Here is a 16,830-nt window from a genome sequence, read left to right as displayed (position 1 = left end):
CTGCGGGGAGGCGGCCCGGAGCGGACAGATCCGGATACCCCCGGGCCTCCGCTCTGGGACGAGGTTTCTCTTCTGTCGGCGACAGGGACGCCGCTGCTGCTCCGGAGACGTCGGCGCGGGAGATCGTGGGGGCTGGGGCCCGGCGCAGCCCCGGGGCGACCCGCCCGAAGGGCCCGCGCTCCCCTCGACTAGACGCTGGGCGCAGCGGTTCCCTCGCGGGGGTGTAGCTCAGTGGTAGAGCGCGTGCTTAGCATGCACGAGGCCCCGGGTTCAATCCCCGGCACCTCCACTTTTGCTCCCTCTCCCCCGCGCGGCGGCGGGTCTCGGAGCTGCGGCGTCTGCGAGCCTCGGGCCGGGCCACGCCGAGAGGCTGCGCGGGCGCGCGGGGACAGGAGGCGCGGGGGCTGTCGCGTCGGCTGCATTTTGCGAGATCGTTAGTGGAGCTGCGAGGAAAGGCGAGGACGGGCGGCGGGAGGAGCGAACGACGCGCTCCCGGACCCTGTTCCCAGGCCCGGGCTTTCCGGCCGCGATGGTTTCGCCCGCGCCCGCCAGGGCGTCTGCTCGGGCTCCGGCACTGCGTCCGGCCCGGCTCGTCCCCGCTCGCCCCGAGAACGCGCTTCGCTGCGGGCTTAGCGGGCGCGGAGGCGGTGTCCCCGGCAGAGGCGCGCTGTCGCCGTGGCCGGGGGACCGGGAGGGCGGCCCTGAGAGGCGCTGCGGACGCGGGCGCCGGCCCCACCCAGACCCTCCGAGCGAGAACCTGGGGCCTGAGCGGTTCCTTCGCCCTGAGCCTTGGAGAAGCACTGGGTTGGGTGCTGGGTGCTGGGTGCTGGGTGCTGGGACGGCTCAGGACGCTGTATCTCATGTGTCTGTATTTTCACTTTTCCCCATTTCCGATTCCAACGTAGAAAAAATAATTGCAAAAATGTCCTTCTATTGTTGGGCCAGTTCTGTGTGACCTTGTTCTCTCCCATGGTAATATAGTATTTATTAATACTTTCGAATCAACACACATAATTGAATTTGATGTGAAGTTCCTTTTTATTTTTAATAAAAATGTGCAAGTTTTGCAATCAAAACTGTGCTAACTTCCCATATGAACCTTTTTGTGAGGAGCTTCTAGTAATCTAACTAGTATCTAGGTTTCTGCAGGAGCAATTTAGGGGTTAATTATTCGATGACCCTGGCAACTTTCACAGTTGTGTTTTCACACATCCAACAGCCTAGATAATATTCCACCATCCTCCCAACACTTACACTCACACACTCACACAGACACACAAGCACATGCAAGAGCTCGCAGAGCTCTGTGGACACCGTGGCTCTAGCACTGAATTCCAGAGAGAACTGGCACGTGTCTTTCCTCCTATCTATGCCACCAGACCATGAGCCGACCAAGAGAGAAACTCTGCCAAGTGCAAAAGGTCCTCTGAATTTTAAGAGACTCGATGATGTACTTACTAATATAGCAAAGACATAAGATGAATGAAGACGAGAGAACACCTACTAGGAGAACGGTACCAGGAAATGAGTCTTTTGGGTGTTCCATGGAAGTTTCTAGGCCATGGTGCAAACCAGTGTGGTTCTTAGGGGGTCGAGACCAGTCTGGGAAGAAGAGTTCTTTTGCTTGGGTTTCCACAGCCATCAGTAAATGAGTTCCTGGATACTTGCAGTTCTCACGCACGACGACACCTGTGCCTCACGGTCACACCCACGCCCAAGCACTCGGGTCTGGGCGTTGGGTGGGGTTCGCTGTGCCGCATCCGGGACGGACCCTATAGATGGATGTGTTGAAGCGACAGGCCCCAAACCACACCCATCTCCTCCTCTCCGTCCCCTCCCCATCCCCCCCGCAACGCCGATGAGAACAAACCTCTCTCCTGCTTGGGAGAACCGCAGGGTCTCTTTCTCCAGTCACCCTCTCTTTCTGGCCCTGGAGGCCGGTGGGGAGGCAGCTCTCCGCATCCCGTGTCTAGCTACCCACTAACTTACTTTCAGAATTGCACGCTTCCTTCCGTCCCCGAATCTGCCGCTGGGTCTCGCCGCAGGCGCGATCGTCCTGGAAGATCCCTCCACGGTCCTCAGCTGCCCCAGGCTGTGAGAGCTTGGAGGAGCCTCCGGTCCGGAGTCGCTGACCCAACTGCTCCCCTGGGGCTTTCCCATCAAAATCTTGCCCTTAACGTTCCTGTGGAGCCAGCAGCAAAAGCAGCAAGAGCCGTCCCGGGAAGGCCGGCCAGTTTTCCCACGAATGTTTTCAATATTGTGTGCCCCCTTTCAGGCTTCGTTTGCTGAAGGATCAGTCTCCTGCCACAGCCCGCCCCGGCTCTCGGTCCGGAAGGAGTCACTCCACCCACCTGCTGCAGGGATGAGCACAGCCCTGGGACGTGAGGTGGGGGGTGGGATGCAGGGAGGCCATCCCCTCCCGCAGCCACCGGCTGTGTCTCAGTGGGAGAGCGCGTGCTTCGCAGGTACGAGGCCCTGGGCCCCACCCAGGCACCTGCAGCTGCGGGCGCTCGTCCTTACAGGATGCCCAGGGCGCCACCCTCCTTTCTTGCTTCCCTTACTCGTTTCCTGCTCACCGGGAAAACCACCCGCTTTGACCCAAGAGGATCGTTTTGACTCTACCCTGGTTAGACCCCACCAGCGTCAGAGCCACTCAAGGCGGCGGCAGACTAGAATTCACGCGGTCTCTTGGTTTCCTGCGGCAGGTGCAGCGCGTTGACCCCGGCGGCCGGGTGCCCCCCCCCCCCCCCCCCGGCCTGGGCCTCAGGGTCACACTGTCCCCTCCCCTGCGCGTGGGAGACCTCCCTCTGCATCTCTCTTGTGCGGACGCCTGTGCTAACGGTGGACCCGCCACACTATCCAAAGCGAGGGCCCCACTTCGAGACCCCAACTGTAATCACACCTGCAAGGACATTCCTTCCGTGTAAGGGGCACAGGGGCCAGGGCCTGACACCTGCGACCTTGAGAGCCTTTATTCAGCCTAGGATCCCCTAAACTCGAAACAGCGAGTGGGCACCATACCAAAAACCTGTCATGTCGGCCTCTATTTTCCACTACAATTGAGAGAAGGAACAACGGAGAAGGGAAGAAGAAAAAGAAGAGGTCTGAGGAAAAGTTTAGTTTCCTTTCTTTCTCGTGAAGTTTTTGGGAGGAAGAATCAAGTCTTCCGTCTGACTTTTCTACAAATCTCCTTCTCCATCACCAAAACGTTGGGAGGACACTAGGTGACAGGGCGGGGCGTGGGGGCTGCTACAAAATGACGGCTGTTGAGTCCTGATTCTGCCAAACATTAAAACAGACACAAAACTGCCTTAAATGGCCCAGATAGGCCGCATGTGCGAAGGGCTAATTCGTGCTCTACAGTTTCCTTTCCTTCCATCGCTCTATAGTTTCCTTTCCTTCCATTGCTCTACAGTTTCCTTTCTTCTTCTATCACACCTTTTCTGAAAAGTATACCCAGAAATGTCCGTTAACATCAAACATGCTACTGTGAAGAAATGGCAAAAAAGAAAAAAAAAACTTTTGGTATGTGTCACAATGGCAATTGTTAGCTGTCCAGACAAGAAGACAAGGAGTTCATGGAAGTCTGAGACATCCCACTGCAGGGAAAGAGCGGTCACTCCCTCTACCGCTCCTTGTCCGCACTTCTGCTCTGCATTTTCCAGGCGCTCCTCCAAATTCCTAGTGCACGGAAGACCTCACTCAAGGGCTGTTATGGCTTCAGTCCAAAGCTACCTGCCCCCATCATCGTCCTCGAGCATAGAGAGGAACAGTGCACCAGCTCCCATCATCGCTGTTTCCTCCCCAACCACGGGAGCCCCTCTCCACTGCCCAGGTCTCAGAAAGAAATCTGGTCTCTTTCTGATGTCCTTCGTGTGAAAGGGAAACAGAGTAACACACCTGCTAAGTTCTATTATAAATCGGCAAGACTGCTCTTTGTCTCTGCTTAGCAATATTTTAAATAGGGTGGGAACCACCTGAGAAGCACATACTGTCCCCAGGTCAGGAAAAAGGTCACCCCTCTCCCTCAACCAACAAATTGATGTATCTACCTATATACCTACCTACCTGGAGACATCATTATTTTTCTATACTATTTGAGAACCATTTCTGGACATTATGTCTTTTTGTCCACAATCTTTATTGCAAACTTCCACCATAATCTTTTTATTATACATGGCAGCATATTTCTTAAGAGCAAGGACATTTTCTTACCACAGCACAGACTTCAAATTCAGAAAATTTAACACTGGTAAAATAATATTATCTAGTATACAGTCTACATTAACTTGAACTTTACTAACAAAATCCGTTATAGAAATTTCTGTCCCAAACTAGGGTCCATTCCAGCACCACGTTTGAATTTAGTTACTCTTTAGTCTTCTTTAATCTAGAATGGTTTCTCAAGCTTCTAGTTTGTTTGTTTGTTTTAGATTTTATTTATTTATTTGACAGAGAGAGATCACAAGTAGGCAGAGAGGCAGGCAGAGAGAGGGGGAAGCAGGCTCCCCACTGAGCAGAGAGCTCGATGCAGAGCTTGATCCCAGGACCCCAGACTCTGAGATCATGACCTGAGCTGAGGGCAGAGGCTCAACCCACTGAGCCCCCCAGGCGCTCCTCAAGCTCCTCGTTTTTTCATGAGATCGACATGTTTCTGAACAGCACATGTCTATGATTTTGTAGAATGTTCTTCAATTTACGTTGTGATTAGACTGAGGTTGTGAATATTTGGGAGGAATATCACGGAAATGGTGTTTCCCTCCATTACACCCGAAGGCATGTGATGTCAGTTTTCCCCATTATTAGTAATGTTTGCTTTGATCACTTGGTTAAGGTTGTGTTCACCAGGTTTCCTCCCTTAAAATGATCATTCCTCCTTGTAATTAGTAAGTAACCTATAAGGAAATACTCTGAGACTGTATAAAATCCTGATCCTCATCAAAATTTTACCTATGTTTTTAGCACTGATTTATGAATTTTGCCTGAATCTATCATTGTTCTGATGGCGGCCAAGGGGTGGTTTTCTAACTTATTTTTACTTCTATTACTACTTCACATCCCACCACAAGGAAAGTTTTCCCTTCCTCCATATTTATTTAAGTAACCAGGGGTTATAATCACTTGTCATTATTCATGCTCAAAGCATGTCCAGTTTGACCAGTGAGAGGCCTTTGAGGTTGGCTTCTGGGTCCTTCCGAACTGTCCGCATTATTTTTAAGCACCGACATTCTAGTACAGAAAGATGCCTCTGATCCATCTTGTTCATGGAAATGCCAGACAACTGTAGTCGGGAGAGGGTGGTCCAAAGTCCTCCAGGGCCCAGTGGAAGCAGGGGGTGTAGCTCAGTGGTAGAGCGCATGCTTAGCATGCATGAGGCCCTGGGTTCGATCCCCAGCACCTCCAGTTTTGGTTTCCCTTCTCCACCTGCACTTCTCACCTCTCCTGCTGCCCCAGATGGCTCTTGTCCAACTTGACTTGTCCAGGCTGCTGCTGTTTTTTCTTGACCTCTCTGGGGCACAAGAGGTGGTTTTGCTCGTTCCCCGAAGTTCGTTGTTCATTCTGCTCTTCGCCCGGTCCGTGTGAGTGCTCTCATCACGAGCTGTGGGCCGCCGTCAGCAGGCCGCAGACACCACAGTGACGTCAGTTCCAGTCCTAGAGTCAGTGATTCTAAAAGCATCTCTGGTTCCTTTTAGTGGAGGATGGTATTTAAAAGTCAGGATACTGGGTAGCATTGGTATGATTTCTTCTAGGCCCCGTTAGCAGACAAATCTGGGGGAAGGTGGCAGGTTTATATATGTATGTTCCACACTGACGCCTCTAATTCCCACCCTGAGCCAACCAGCCTATTCCTTCCTTCCTTCCTTCTCTCACAGGGAGGGCCTTGATTTCCAACACCAAATATGTATTCATTTTTCCAATCACACAAAAATAAATTCACTCAGGTACACACAAATGAAAGCAGTCACACAAAACAGCAGAACTGCCACACCCTTAAACACTAAAACAAAACAAAACAAACCCCACCATGTAGGGTCAAGGTGTTTGCCTTTCCCCCGTCTTCACCATGAAGACAAGCATTGTGTGAAACGTTTTACTTGGATCTGTCCTTTCTGTCAATGTGATTATGTTCCGTTCGGTTTGTTTCTGTTTGTGTTCAGTTTTCGAGTATTTGTACACACACACTTGGGTGAGTTTAATTTTTTTTATCATGTAAAACATTAATGTATCCAAGAGTTAAAACAATGTTAAATGTAATACTCAGGAAAGCTGCGAGAGGATGTTGTCCCGAGGTGCACGCGGCCGTGGGCTGACGTGCGCTCCCGGCAGTGTATGGGACAGGGGTTGGGAAGCCGACTCCAAGGCGAGCTGGTGGTGAGCTGACCGGGAACCAGGAACCCGCCTTTTTCTGCCACTGAGGTCCTTTCTCCTGCAGTAGCCGAGCCGCAGAAAGGATGAAGTGTAGGGAGTTTAGAAATAACGGAACCGAACTTCTAGTGGTTCTGCTTTGATGACTTATTCCTGAGACCAAGACAACGGTAGTCAGGAGAGGTAGTCCAAGGTCCTCCAGGGCCTAGCAGAAGCAGGGGGTGTAGCTCAGTGGTAGAGCGCATGCTTAGCATGCATGAGGCCCTGGGTTCGATCCCCAGCACCTCCAGTTTTGGTTTCCCTTCTCCACCTGCACTTCTCACCTCTCTTGCTGCCCCAGATGGCTCTTGTCCAACTTGACTTGTCCTGGCCACTGCTGTTTTTTCTTGACCTCTCCGGGGCACAAGAGGTGGTTTTGCTCGTTCCCCGAAGTTCGTTGTTCATTCTGCTCTTCGCCCGGTCCGTGTGAGCGCTCTTGTCACGAGCTGTGGGCCGCCGTCAGCAGGCCGCAGACACCGCAGTGATCTCGCGTGTGCGGGGACACCTCAGGCCCTGAGGCCCTGACCCTGCCCGTTGAAAAGATGTTGCCAAAGGTTCTCGGTCGCACGGCTGAGAATTCAAGGACAGACACAGCGGGGTCATAAGCACGAGCCGGAAGGTGGAAGTGGAGGACCGTCTCACGATGAGAGAGCAGGAGCTGATGGAGACAAGGCTGTGTGCCCTGGGGCGTGGGTTCTGCCTTTCATCGACAGCTGTTTGCAGTGGGGTGGGGGCAACTCATTATGTGGGTTGGGCATTTCTTGCAAGCGTTTTCCTCCTAACAAGGTCAGGGGTTTCGGGTCGTGGCGCTGCCATCTTGGGCCTGCCTGGTGGGATCCTCCTTCTCAACGGACGCTGCCAGGACGGGCCTCTGACCTTCCCCTCAACTGGCTGTGGCCTCCTCCTTGCTGGCCTCCGGGCCTCCCATGAGAGCCTCACTGCCTCCAACAGTAGCAAGCAGTTCCATTTCCGCACAGTTTCCTGTTGTGCCGAATCTGAAAGCATCTGGGAATGTGGGCCTGTGTGGCCGCATGGACAAGCCTTCGGATTCTGCATCCGGGTACGCTCTCACATTTGCTCGTGGCATTCTTCTGAAAGACCCGCGGATCCCCGTACCCAAGAATTCAACACTGCCACAGGATGCAAACAGCAAGAGGATCTTTATTGTAACGCGGGCGCCTGCGGGTGGTCAGCAGCTCCTGCCAGCTGAGCACCCCAGGCTGGGGTGGTGCAGGGTTTTTATAGACAGGTACAAACAAGTTTTGGGTGGGGCGGAGCAGATTGGCTGACAGTTTGAACATTTGAAAAAGGCATACTTGGCGTTAGCGGATTGGCTTTGGAGGACCCGCGCACGCGAAGACGAAGGCGGGAAGGGGGGTAGAACAGGAACCTGATTGGTCTATTTAAATTAAGCACAGTCAGGCGTTGGGTTCAAGACAAAGACATAGCTGTTTGTTCTGGCGTGGCGGCCTTGTTTCAGCACTCTGGAAAAAGCCCTCAGCAAGGAGGAAGGGGGTCTTTCATTCCCCCCTTTTTCTTTATCATGGATAGAATCTTATATCCATTTGTCCTGTACTTATACTATGTCAGTTTGGGGTTCGGCTTGTTTGAGGAGTTGATATTGCTGTGTCAGTACCATTGTCTGGATTACTGACAAGCGGTCTTTGATGAACTGAACAAGCTTATTTAGGATGTAAGGGCCAATTGATAAAATCAGTAATAGAATAACAACGGGTCCCAAAAGGGTGGATAATAAAGTGGCGAACCAAGGTGACAGATTGTACCAGCCTTCAAACCAGCCTTGCTGGGATTCAAAATCTCTTCTTCTCTGGGCCAATCTTTCTCTGAGTTTATCCATTGTCTCCCTAACTACCCCTGTTTGATCAGCATAAAAACAGCATTCCTCTTTGAGGGTTGCACATAACCCTCCTTCTTTTAAGAATAACAAGTCTAACCCCCTTCTGTTTTGTAGAACGACCTCGGAAAGGGAGGTTAAGGATTTTTCTAAGGCAGTGATTGATTTTTCTATAGCCTCTAAATCGGCGGCCATGGCAACTTGTAATTGCATAAGCTGGGTGTTTTGAAGTAGGGGATGTTGGTGGCTTATTGGGATCATCGTGTTGACCTATGTCCCAAGATCCCATAGCCAGTTTACAGAGATCCGGATACAGGGTAGGCCACCATGTATTAGGGGCGTGTTGGGCCGTACTGGACCAGATAGCTTCCCCCGTTTGAGAGAGAACCTGCCAGGTTAATTGCTTGGGGAGATGTGGGCTGGTGCCATTTATAGGGGAAAGGAAAGAGAATAAGCAAAAGAGTAAGATCAACGGCAAATGAGTCTTATCTTTAGTGGGTTTGGGGAGCGTTGGACGGTCCGTTCCGAGTTCTGAGGGTGTCCTGTTTGTTCTTCCGGGTGTGCCGCTTTCACATGGGAGGCGTGGATCCAGGCTGCAATCCCGTCAACTTTTAGTGCCGTGGGCGTTGTCAGGAGTACCGTGTGGGGTCCTTTCCAACGGGGTTCAAGGTTTGTGGCTCGATGTCTGCGGACCCAAACGATGTCTCCGATTTTGTAGGGATGAGGCCGCAATGAGGTGTTAAGTTTTTTTTCTCGTAGGCGGCTGCCAGGGGTTTCCAGACCTCTTGTTGCACCAGCTGCAAGGCTTGCAGATGGGCCTGTATGGAGGGGGAGGGGGAATGAGCAGAGATATCTGGCGCAAAGAACGTGACAGCGGGGGGCGGAGCACCATAGAGAATTTCGAAGGGGGTTAATCCATGGGGGCCTGGAGTATTTCTGGCCCGATAGAGTGCTAGAGGTAGGAGCAATACCCAATCTTTAGAGCCAGTTTCAAGCAGTAATTTAGTTAGAGTCTCCTTAATGGTTCTATTCATCCTTTCTACCTGTCCTGAACTCTGGGGTCTGTAAGCACAATGTAGTCTCCAATTAATCCCCAGCAGCTTGGCCACCGACTGACTTACCTGGGAGACAAAGGCGGGCCCGTTGTCGGACCCTAGTACCTCGGGCATTCCATACCTTGGAAAAATCTCTTCCAGTAGCTTCTTGGCGACTATGTTGGCGGTTTCCTTTTTGGTAGGAAAGGCTTCTGCCCATCCTGAAAAGGTGTCTAGAAAAAATAAGAGGTATTTATATCCATACATGCCAGGTTTAATTTCGGTAAAGTCAATTTCCCAATGTGTGCCAGGTCGATGACCACGTACCCGGACACCTGGTCCAATAATAGTCTTCCCAGGATTGACTTGGGCGCAGGCTTTACAATTAGCGGCCACTTGACGAAGAAGGAAGTTTTGTTTGGGGAAGTAGTTTTTTAAATTGGCCCTATCCATAAGAGATCTCATCTTGTTCGCGCTCAGATGAGTCAGCTGATGGAGGTGATTTATTAGTTCCTTCGCCATCTTTATAGGTACTATGGCCTTTCCTCGGTATTCCCATCGGTTTAGGGCTGAGTTGTAATTGGCCCCTATCTTCTGTATGAAGTCCAATTCAGCCTGCTCATAATTCCAAATGGGGGTCTCATCTGGCTCTCCTATCTCAGTGAGTATAGTAACAGTTAATAGTTGGGGCCCCAAAGCTGCCTGTTTGGCTGTCGCATCAGCTAGGCGGTTTCCTCTCGCCTCGGGGGTATCCCCTTTTTGATGGCCAGGGCAGTGCATTATGCTCAGCTTCTTGGGGAGGAATAAGGCTTTTAATAGGGCCAATATTTCGGTCTTATTTTTAATCTCCTTACCGTCAGAGGTTAGTAGTCCCCTCCGCCGATAAATTTCTCCGTGAATATGGGCAGTGGCAAAAGCATATCTGCTGTCTGTATAGACATTAAGATTCTTACCTTCTGCCAATTGGAGGGCCTGGGTTAAGGCGATCAATTCTGCCCGCTGCGCCGAGGTGCCTTCTGGTAGCGCGCTTGCCCATACAATTTGAGAGTCGGTCGTGATGGCCGCTCCTGCCCGTCGTTTTCCATCCTGCAGGTAGCTACTGCCATCAGTATACCAGGTCAGGTCTGCATCCTTCATGGGCTGGTCAGTTAGGTCGGGCCGTGTCCCATGTGTTTCAGCAAGGATCTGGTGACAGTCATGCAGCGGTGCCTCCCCAGGAGTGGGCAATAAGGTTGCGGGGTTAAGAGTCACTATAGGTCCGAACTGGATCCTGTCTGAGTCCAGGAGGAGGGACTGATAATGAGTCAGGCGGGCATTAGACAGCCAGCGGTCTGGTGGTTGGCGGATTAAAGACTCCACTGTATGTGGAGCCAGGATGGTTAGGGGCTGTCCCAAAGTTAGTTTGGTTGCGTCCTTGATGAGGACCGCGATTGCTGCTATCATTTTTAGACATGGTGGCCAGCCTGCCGCCACGGGGTCTAACTTTTTGGACAGGTAGGCAATAGGGCGTCTCCAAGGCCCGAGCCTTTGAGTTAGGACCCCCTTAGCAAATCCTTGTTTTTCATCAACAAAGAGGTCGAAGGGTTTTGTTATGTCTGGCAGGCCTAACGCCGGAGATGTAAGGAGTGCTTGTTTGATATGGTCAAATGCCTGCTGTTGTTGCTCAGTCCAAACAAAAGGAGTATCTTGTTTTGTTAAGGGGTACAGAGGAGCCGCTATCTCCGCAAACCCCGGAATCCATAGTCTACAGAAGCCTGCGGTCCCTAAGAATTCCCGCAATTGCCTGTGGTTTTGAGGTGCGGGAATGCCAGAGATAGTCTCTTTTCTCGCGGCTGTTAGCCATTGTTGGCCATTATATAGCTCATAACCCAGGTAAGTGACTTTAGTCTGGCACATCTGGGCCTTCTTTGTGGATGCCTTATATCCCAGTTGGCCTAGGGTTAATAGGAGGTTCCCAGTACCTGTTCGGCAGTCCTCTTCATTGGTAGCCGCTAATAGAATGTCATCGACATATTGGAGCAGGATCAGAGAGGGATGTCTTACCCGGAAGTCGGCCAGGTCCTGGTGAAGGGCTTCGTCGAACAGCGTTGGGCTATTCTTAAACCCTTGTGATAGCCGTGTCCAGGTTAACTGACCTGATACTCCCAAGTCTGGATCCTTCCATTCAAAGGCGAAGAGGGGCTGACTCTGAGGACTTAGTCTCAAACAGAAGAAAGCATCTTTGAGATCTAGGACCGTATACCAGAAGTGGGTTGGAGGCAGGGTACTAAGTAAGTTGTAAGGGTTGGGCACCGTAGGGTGGATGTCTTCTACCCTCTTATTGACCTCTCTTAGGTCTTGGACCGGCCGGTAATCATTGGTGCCAGGTTTCTTGACGGGTAACAGAGGAGTGTTCCAGAAGGACCGGCATGGGGCCAAAATGCCCTGGTCTAGTAACCGCCTTATGTGCGGTTTGATGCCCTGGTAGGCCTCATTGGACATAGGATATTGCTTAACATTGACAGGAACGGCCGTTGCCTTTAATTGTATGTGAATGGGGGGCTGCTGGATAGCTAGTCCCATTCCTCCTGTTTCCGCCCAGGCATCCGGGTAAGACGCAAGCCAGGACTCTATGTTTCTCTGAGGTGGGGAGGGCTCCTCATGTAGTCTATATTCTTCTTCTAACTGTAGGGTAAGGATGTGTAAAGGAGTCCCGTTGGGGCCGGTCACAGTGGCCCCCTGTGGCTCAAAATGGATTTGAGCCTTGAGCTTGGTTAATAAATCTCTCCCCAGGAGTGGGTAGGGGCAGTCAGGCACATGAAGGAATGAGTGAGAAACTTTACCTGAAGCCAGATGTACTTTTCTCTCCGTAGTCCATTTATATTGTTTTCCTCCTGTTGCTCCTTGAACCCATGCCATCCGGTCACTTAATGGTCCGAGGCTCTTGGTTAAAACGGAGTGTTGAGCCCCTGTATCTACTAAGAAGGTGACTGGTTGCCCCCCAACGGTTAGGGTTACCCGGGGTTCAGGGGGGGGCTCCTGACCCTGACGGCCCTAGTCTTCGCCTAAAGCCATAAGTCTTGTGACTTGCTTAGGATTTTCCTTAAGGTGTCGGAATTTCTTCGGGCATTCGTTGGCCCAATGTCCCCTTTCTTTACAGTAGGCACATTGGTTTCGGTCTACTCGGGGCCTCCTTATGTCTCCCTCCCTGTCTGACTTTCCTGCCTCTGGTCCTTGGCTGCCTTGCACTACGGCGGCCAAGATTTTGCTAAGTTCCTTACTTCATTTACGTTCTCGTTTCTCTTCCCTTTCCTCAGCTTCCTTCTTTAGTTTCTCCTCTTTTTCTTCCTGCAACTTTCTAAGTCGTTCCTCCTTTTCTTCCTGCAACTTCCTAAGTCGTTCCTCCTTTTCTTCCTGAGTCTCTCTTTTATTAAAAATCTTTTCTGCCTCCTTTAATAAATCTTGTAAAGAGAAATCTTGTAGATTCTCTAAACGCTGTAGTTTATTCCTTATATCTGGTGCTGACTGCCAAATAAATGTCATTGAAACGTTTCCTCTCTGCTCATTGCTATCTGGGTCAAAGGGCGCATACCTGCGATAAGCCTCCTTAAGCCTTTCTAGGAAAGCGGTTGGAGATTCCTCTGACCCCTGAGTGACCTGTCTTACCTGAGCCAAATTGGTGGGGCGGCGCCCCGCATTATGGAGACCTGCTATAAGTAACTGGCGGTAAAGATTTAGGTGGGTCCTACCTTCAGCCGTGTTGAAATCCCAGACGGGACGAGTCAAAGGGAAGGCGGCATCTATCACATTAGGGAATTGTGTGGGCCTTCCGTCTTCCCCTAAAACGTTTTTTTTCTGGCCTCCAGGAAAACCTTTTGTCTCTCCTCAGTGGTGAGGAGAGCCTGCAAGAGTTGTTGACAATCATCCCAGGTGGGTTGGTGTGTGATTAGAATGGATTCAATTAAGGCAGTTAGGGCTACGGGGTCCTGCGAAAAGGAAGGGTTATGGGACTTCCAATTATATAGGTCGGAGGCCGAAAAGGGCCAATATTGGAGTTGATTGCCTGGCCCTCCTCCTTGGCGCAGGGGAAAGAGCTTGGAAGTTCCTTCTTGTGTTGGCTCCCTGCGACCCCTAAGTCTTCCCACCATTGGGGATGGCAAGGGGTCCCTGGTCGAAGACTCGTTCTTTGACCTGCAAAATAACATGGATGTTAAAGGTTCCATCTTTGGGCCACCCAACGTTAAAGGTAGGCCATTCTGAAGTACAAAGGGTCTGCCATTTCCTTCTTCTGACTTCCACCGACAGGTTATTGGCTCGGATTTGGACGTCTCTCCAGTGGCCTAAAGTGAGACTCAAAGGGGTGGTAAGAGTCTGTCCCATTTTGGAATCAAGGGAAACCCAAAGGGCAACGAGAAAGACACACAAAACACACAAGACACTTAACGAGCCGGCAAAAAGAAACGCTGCGCGATTTCGGTGCAAAACCGAAAGTACAGATTCAGACGGCCGTGAGGAATCCTCTGTGGCCCACAGACGGACGTATCCCTCAGATACGTGTGGGGCCCCGAAAAAACGGGCCCCTCTGATCCCTGGGGCGTCCCCCAGGGTGGCAGGGGAGAAGTCCGAGTTCGTCAACTCCTTCTCAAGCTGCCCAGAATACAGATCTACTACGCGTAGTAGTACAGTCCTATACAGGCGTATAGGCAGAACAAACGGAAGACGAGAACACAAGCACGAGACAGAAAATGAGAACACAGTTATTAAGGCTTAAATGCTGGCCAGCTTACCTCCCGGTGGGAGTCGGTTGGATCCTTGGGCAGGAGTCCGATGATCTCGGTGGGACCTCCAAATGAAAGACCCGCGGATCCCCGTACCCAAGAATTCAACACTGCCACAGGATGCAAACAGCAAGAGGATCTTTATTGTAAGGCGGGCGCCTGCGGGTGGTCAGCAGCTCCTGCCAGCTGAGCACCCCAGGCTGGGTACAAACAAGTTTTGGGTGAGGCGGAGCGGATTGGCTGACAGTTTGAACATTTGAAAAAGGCATACTTGGCTTTAGCGGATTGGCTTTGGAGGACCCCCGCGCGCGAAGACGAAGGCGGGAAGGGGGGGTAGAGCGGGGGAGCGGGAAGCGGACTTACAGAAGCAGATGCTTAGTTACAAGAACCTGATTGGTCTATTTAAATTAAGCACAGTCAGGCGTTGGGTTCAAGACAAAGACATAGCTGTTTGTTCTGGCGTGGCGGCCTTGTTTCAGCACTCTGGAAAAAGCCCTCAGCAAGGAGGAAGGGGGTCTTTCACTTCTTCTTCTGTCTCTTTCTAACCCAGCCTGCAGCGGCTCCGAAGCTTTCCCGGAACTGCTTCAGCAGACCGCACTGTGGCTGGCGGATGACCTGCCAGCCTTTCCCATCAGAGACCCTCAGCTCTGGTGCCGTGCTGCCAGATATGACATGTGAGCATAAGACAGCCGTCACCTCCGCTGAAATCTGGTGGAGAGAAACGTCCTTTCTGGGTGTTGTAGGGTGCTTGTGGGCTGAAATGGTGACCATTCCGACCCTTCCGACCATTCCGACCGCCAGTGTCCACGATTAGTCTGGGGGTGGCCCATCTCTATTTCCCTGTGAAGAAGGAGCTCTTCCCACCCCCCACCCCCCACCCACACCATCGGTCTTGTCAACCTCAACGCACTGATTCTCCAGGAACACCTTCCCTCCTACCTCCCGATCAGAGTTCTTGGCAGAGTTTCGGGGGCTGGTGTCACTGCGCGTCAACAGAAGTCCATGGGGCACAGGGCAAGCATCTTAACGCCACCTTGCTTTCACCAGTCGAGTCTTATTTCAGTCACCAAAGAAGCAGTCAAGGTACTCAGCATCCAGACAGCAAAAAAGCAGCCTCCTCTCCACGCAGAGAAGCTAAGGAAACTGGGGGCCTTCCACGCTGCACCCCCCCATCCCTCCCTGTGCCCCGGGAGCTGCACCACCTGTCCCCACCCTCTGATGGCCGAGAATTGTGAGGCTCTGAAGCCCCCACAGACCAGGACAAAATGGGCCAGACCCTCTGGTGGGAGCAGTCTGCCTCCCTGGAGAGAAGAGGAGCGCCCCTCTGGCCTCACCCCTGCAGGAAGCCAGGGAGAGGTGGTGCACACCTTTGCCAGCCTTGCCTGCCTGCATATTCTGTTCCTTCTGAAGATGCTTTTCTTTGCCCTCCTCCCCTTCCTTCCTCCCTGCACCAGGCGCCCCACTGTGTGCCCCCAAAGACCTCACTGCAGCCCAGTGCACCCTTAGGACCCCTAGGACTCATCGCACACCTCCATCTCTGCACTGACATTGTCCACATTGCTTTCTAGTTTTCCTCCTTCCCTAGGCTCCCAGTTCAGCTCTGCCCTGCACAGGCAGAGGCTTGGCCTGGCTGGGGACGGGCCCTCAGTAGATGAACGTTGTTTCCTGTGCTGGGGAGGAAGAATCTGGAAAAGAATGAAAATAGTTTTGGAGAAGATCATTCAAAACCTCACATCCAAATTCACACTGCTACCAAATTTGGACTAAAGGCCAAAAAGCCTTGACTAGACACAGGGATTTGATAACCTGTCCAGAGAAACTCAGGGTTTCCTTAAAATTCACCCGAAGGGGGTGGGGGTCACTCCTAGTTGCCATTTCCTGCCTCCAGAGAAAACCTTTCGTGAAATTCTGAAAACCCCTGAAGTTGTTTCTACCTTATTTAACCAGAGGAGTCCAGAGTCCCTGCACTGTCGGGTTGTTAAGAGTTTCCAAGGCTCACAGATGGACAAAACCGGTTTTCAGGCACCATTGTGGAGACCACAGTTTGAAAAGCAGTAATGAAGAGGCAGTGTTCTGTGGGGGCAGGGAGGTTTTCAAGGACTTCCTTCTTTCCGGGCTGCTTTTCTTGTTATTTAAACTGAGGCTTAAAGTAAAATGAGTAAGACTTAACTAAAGAGCTGGGTGGTTGGGACAGGTTCCTGCACTAGGTAACCAACACCCCAGGCGAAGATCCAAGATTCAGCTCCCAGGAGCTTCCTTGGGCCCGGTCCCAACCTGTATCACTTTCCGACATCTACTATCATAGAGTAGTTCTTCTTGTGCTTTGAAATAATACAGACTCAGGCAACATGTACTCGCTTGAGTTTTAGACAATGAAACCATACCTTTGTGAAGAATTTACAAGACAAAGGGGTTTGGGCTTGGGGCAGTAAATGGGGAAGAAGCAACAAGGCTCATTTATATGCTTTCTCCATCCTGTCCCCTGGCTCTGTGCTAAGGATGCCTCCCACCCTCTCTGTCTGGGGAGGGTACCCTTCATGTCAGAGACTTAGCTCCTGCTTTCCGGGACACCAAAGCGAATCAGAGTGTCCTTGCACTAGCTGTTGCTCAGATACCTTTAATACAAAATGATCAGTACCCCAAAGTGGCATACTTTTGATAAAGTTCTAGAACATAGGTGAGGTTCGGTGGGGTGAGGTCTGGAGCCGATGACCAAGAAAGAATTCTTGAGACATCTTTGGTGCAAATGGTGGTTTATTAAAGCACGGGGACAGGACCC

At 51.6% G+C, this 16,830-nt stretch overlaps 1 long non-coding RNA gene and 3 other non-coding genes across 4 annotated transcripts; 3 read left to right on the top strand and 1 right to left on the bottom strand.

The window, feature by feature from the left end:
* Positions 1-217: 217 nt before the first annotated feature.
* Positions 218-289, top strand: TRNAA-AGC. The gene has a single exon. It is a non-coding gene; the product is annotated as a tRNA-Ala (tRNA).
* Positions 290-5,331: 5,042 nt separating this feature from the next.
* TRNAA-AGC lies at positions 5,332-5,403 on the top strand. Its single transcript has one exon. It is a non-coding gene; the product is annotated as a tRNA-Ala (tRNA).
* A 1,180-nt stretch (positions 5,404-6,583) lies between these two features.
* On the top strand, positions 6,584-6,655 carry TRNAA-AGC. The gene has a single exon. It is a non-coding gene; the product is annotated as a tRNA-Ala (tRNA).
* Positions 6,656-9,015: 2,360 nt separating this feature from the next.
* Positions 9,016-14,195, bottom strand: LOC123941504. The gene is made up of 2 exons (XR_006818297.1): positions 14,061-14,195; positions 9,016-9,078 (listed from the first exon to the last, which is right to left on the bottom strand). It is a non-coding gene; the product is annotated as an uncharacterized LOC123941504 (long non-coding RNA).
* Between the last annotated feature and the right edge of the window lie 2,635 nt (positions 14,196-16,830).

The sequence above is a fragment of the Meles meles genome, chromosome 5, assembly GCF_922984935.1.
Source record: "Meles meles chromosome 5, mMelMel3.1 paternal haplotype, whole genome shotgun sequence".
NCBI lineage: Eukaryota > Metazoa > Chordata > Mammalia > Carnivora > Mustelidae > Meles > Meles meles.
The sequence above is the reverse complement of the archived record's forward strand: the minus strand, read 5'-3'. Positions and strand labels throughout refer to the sequence as shown.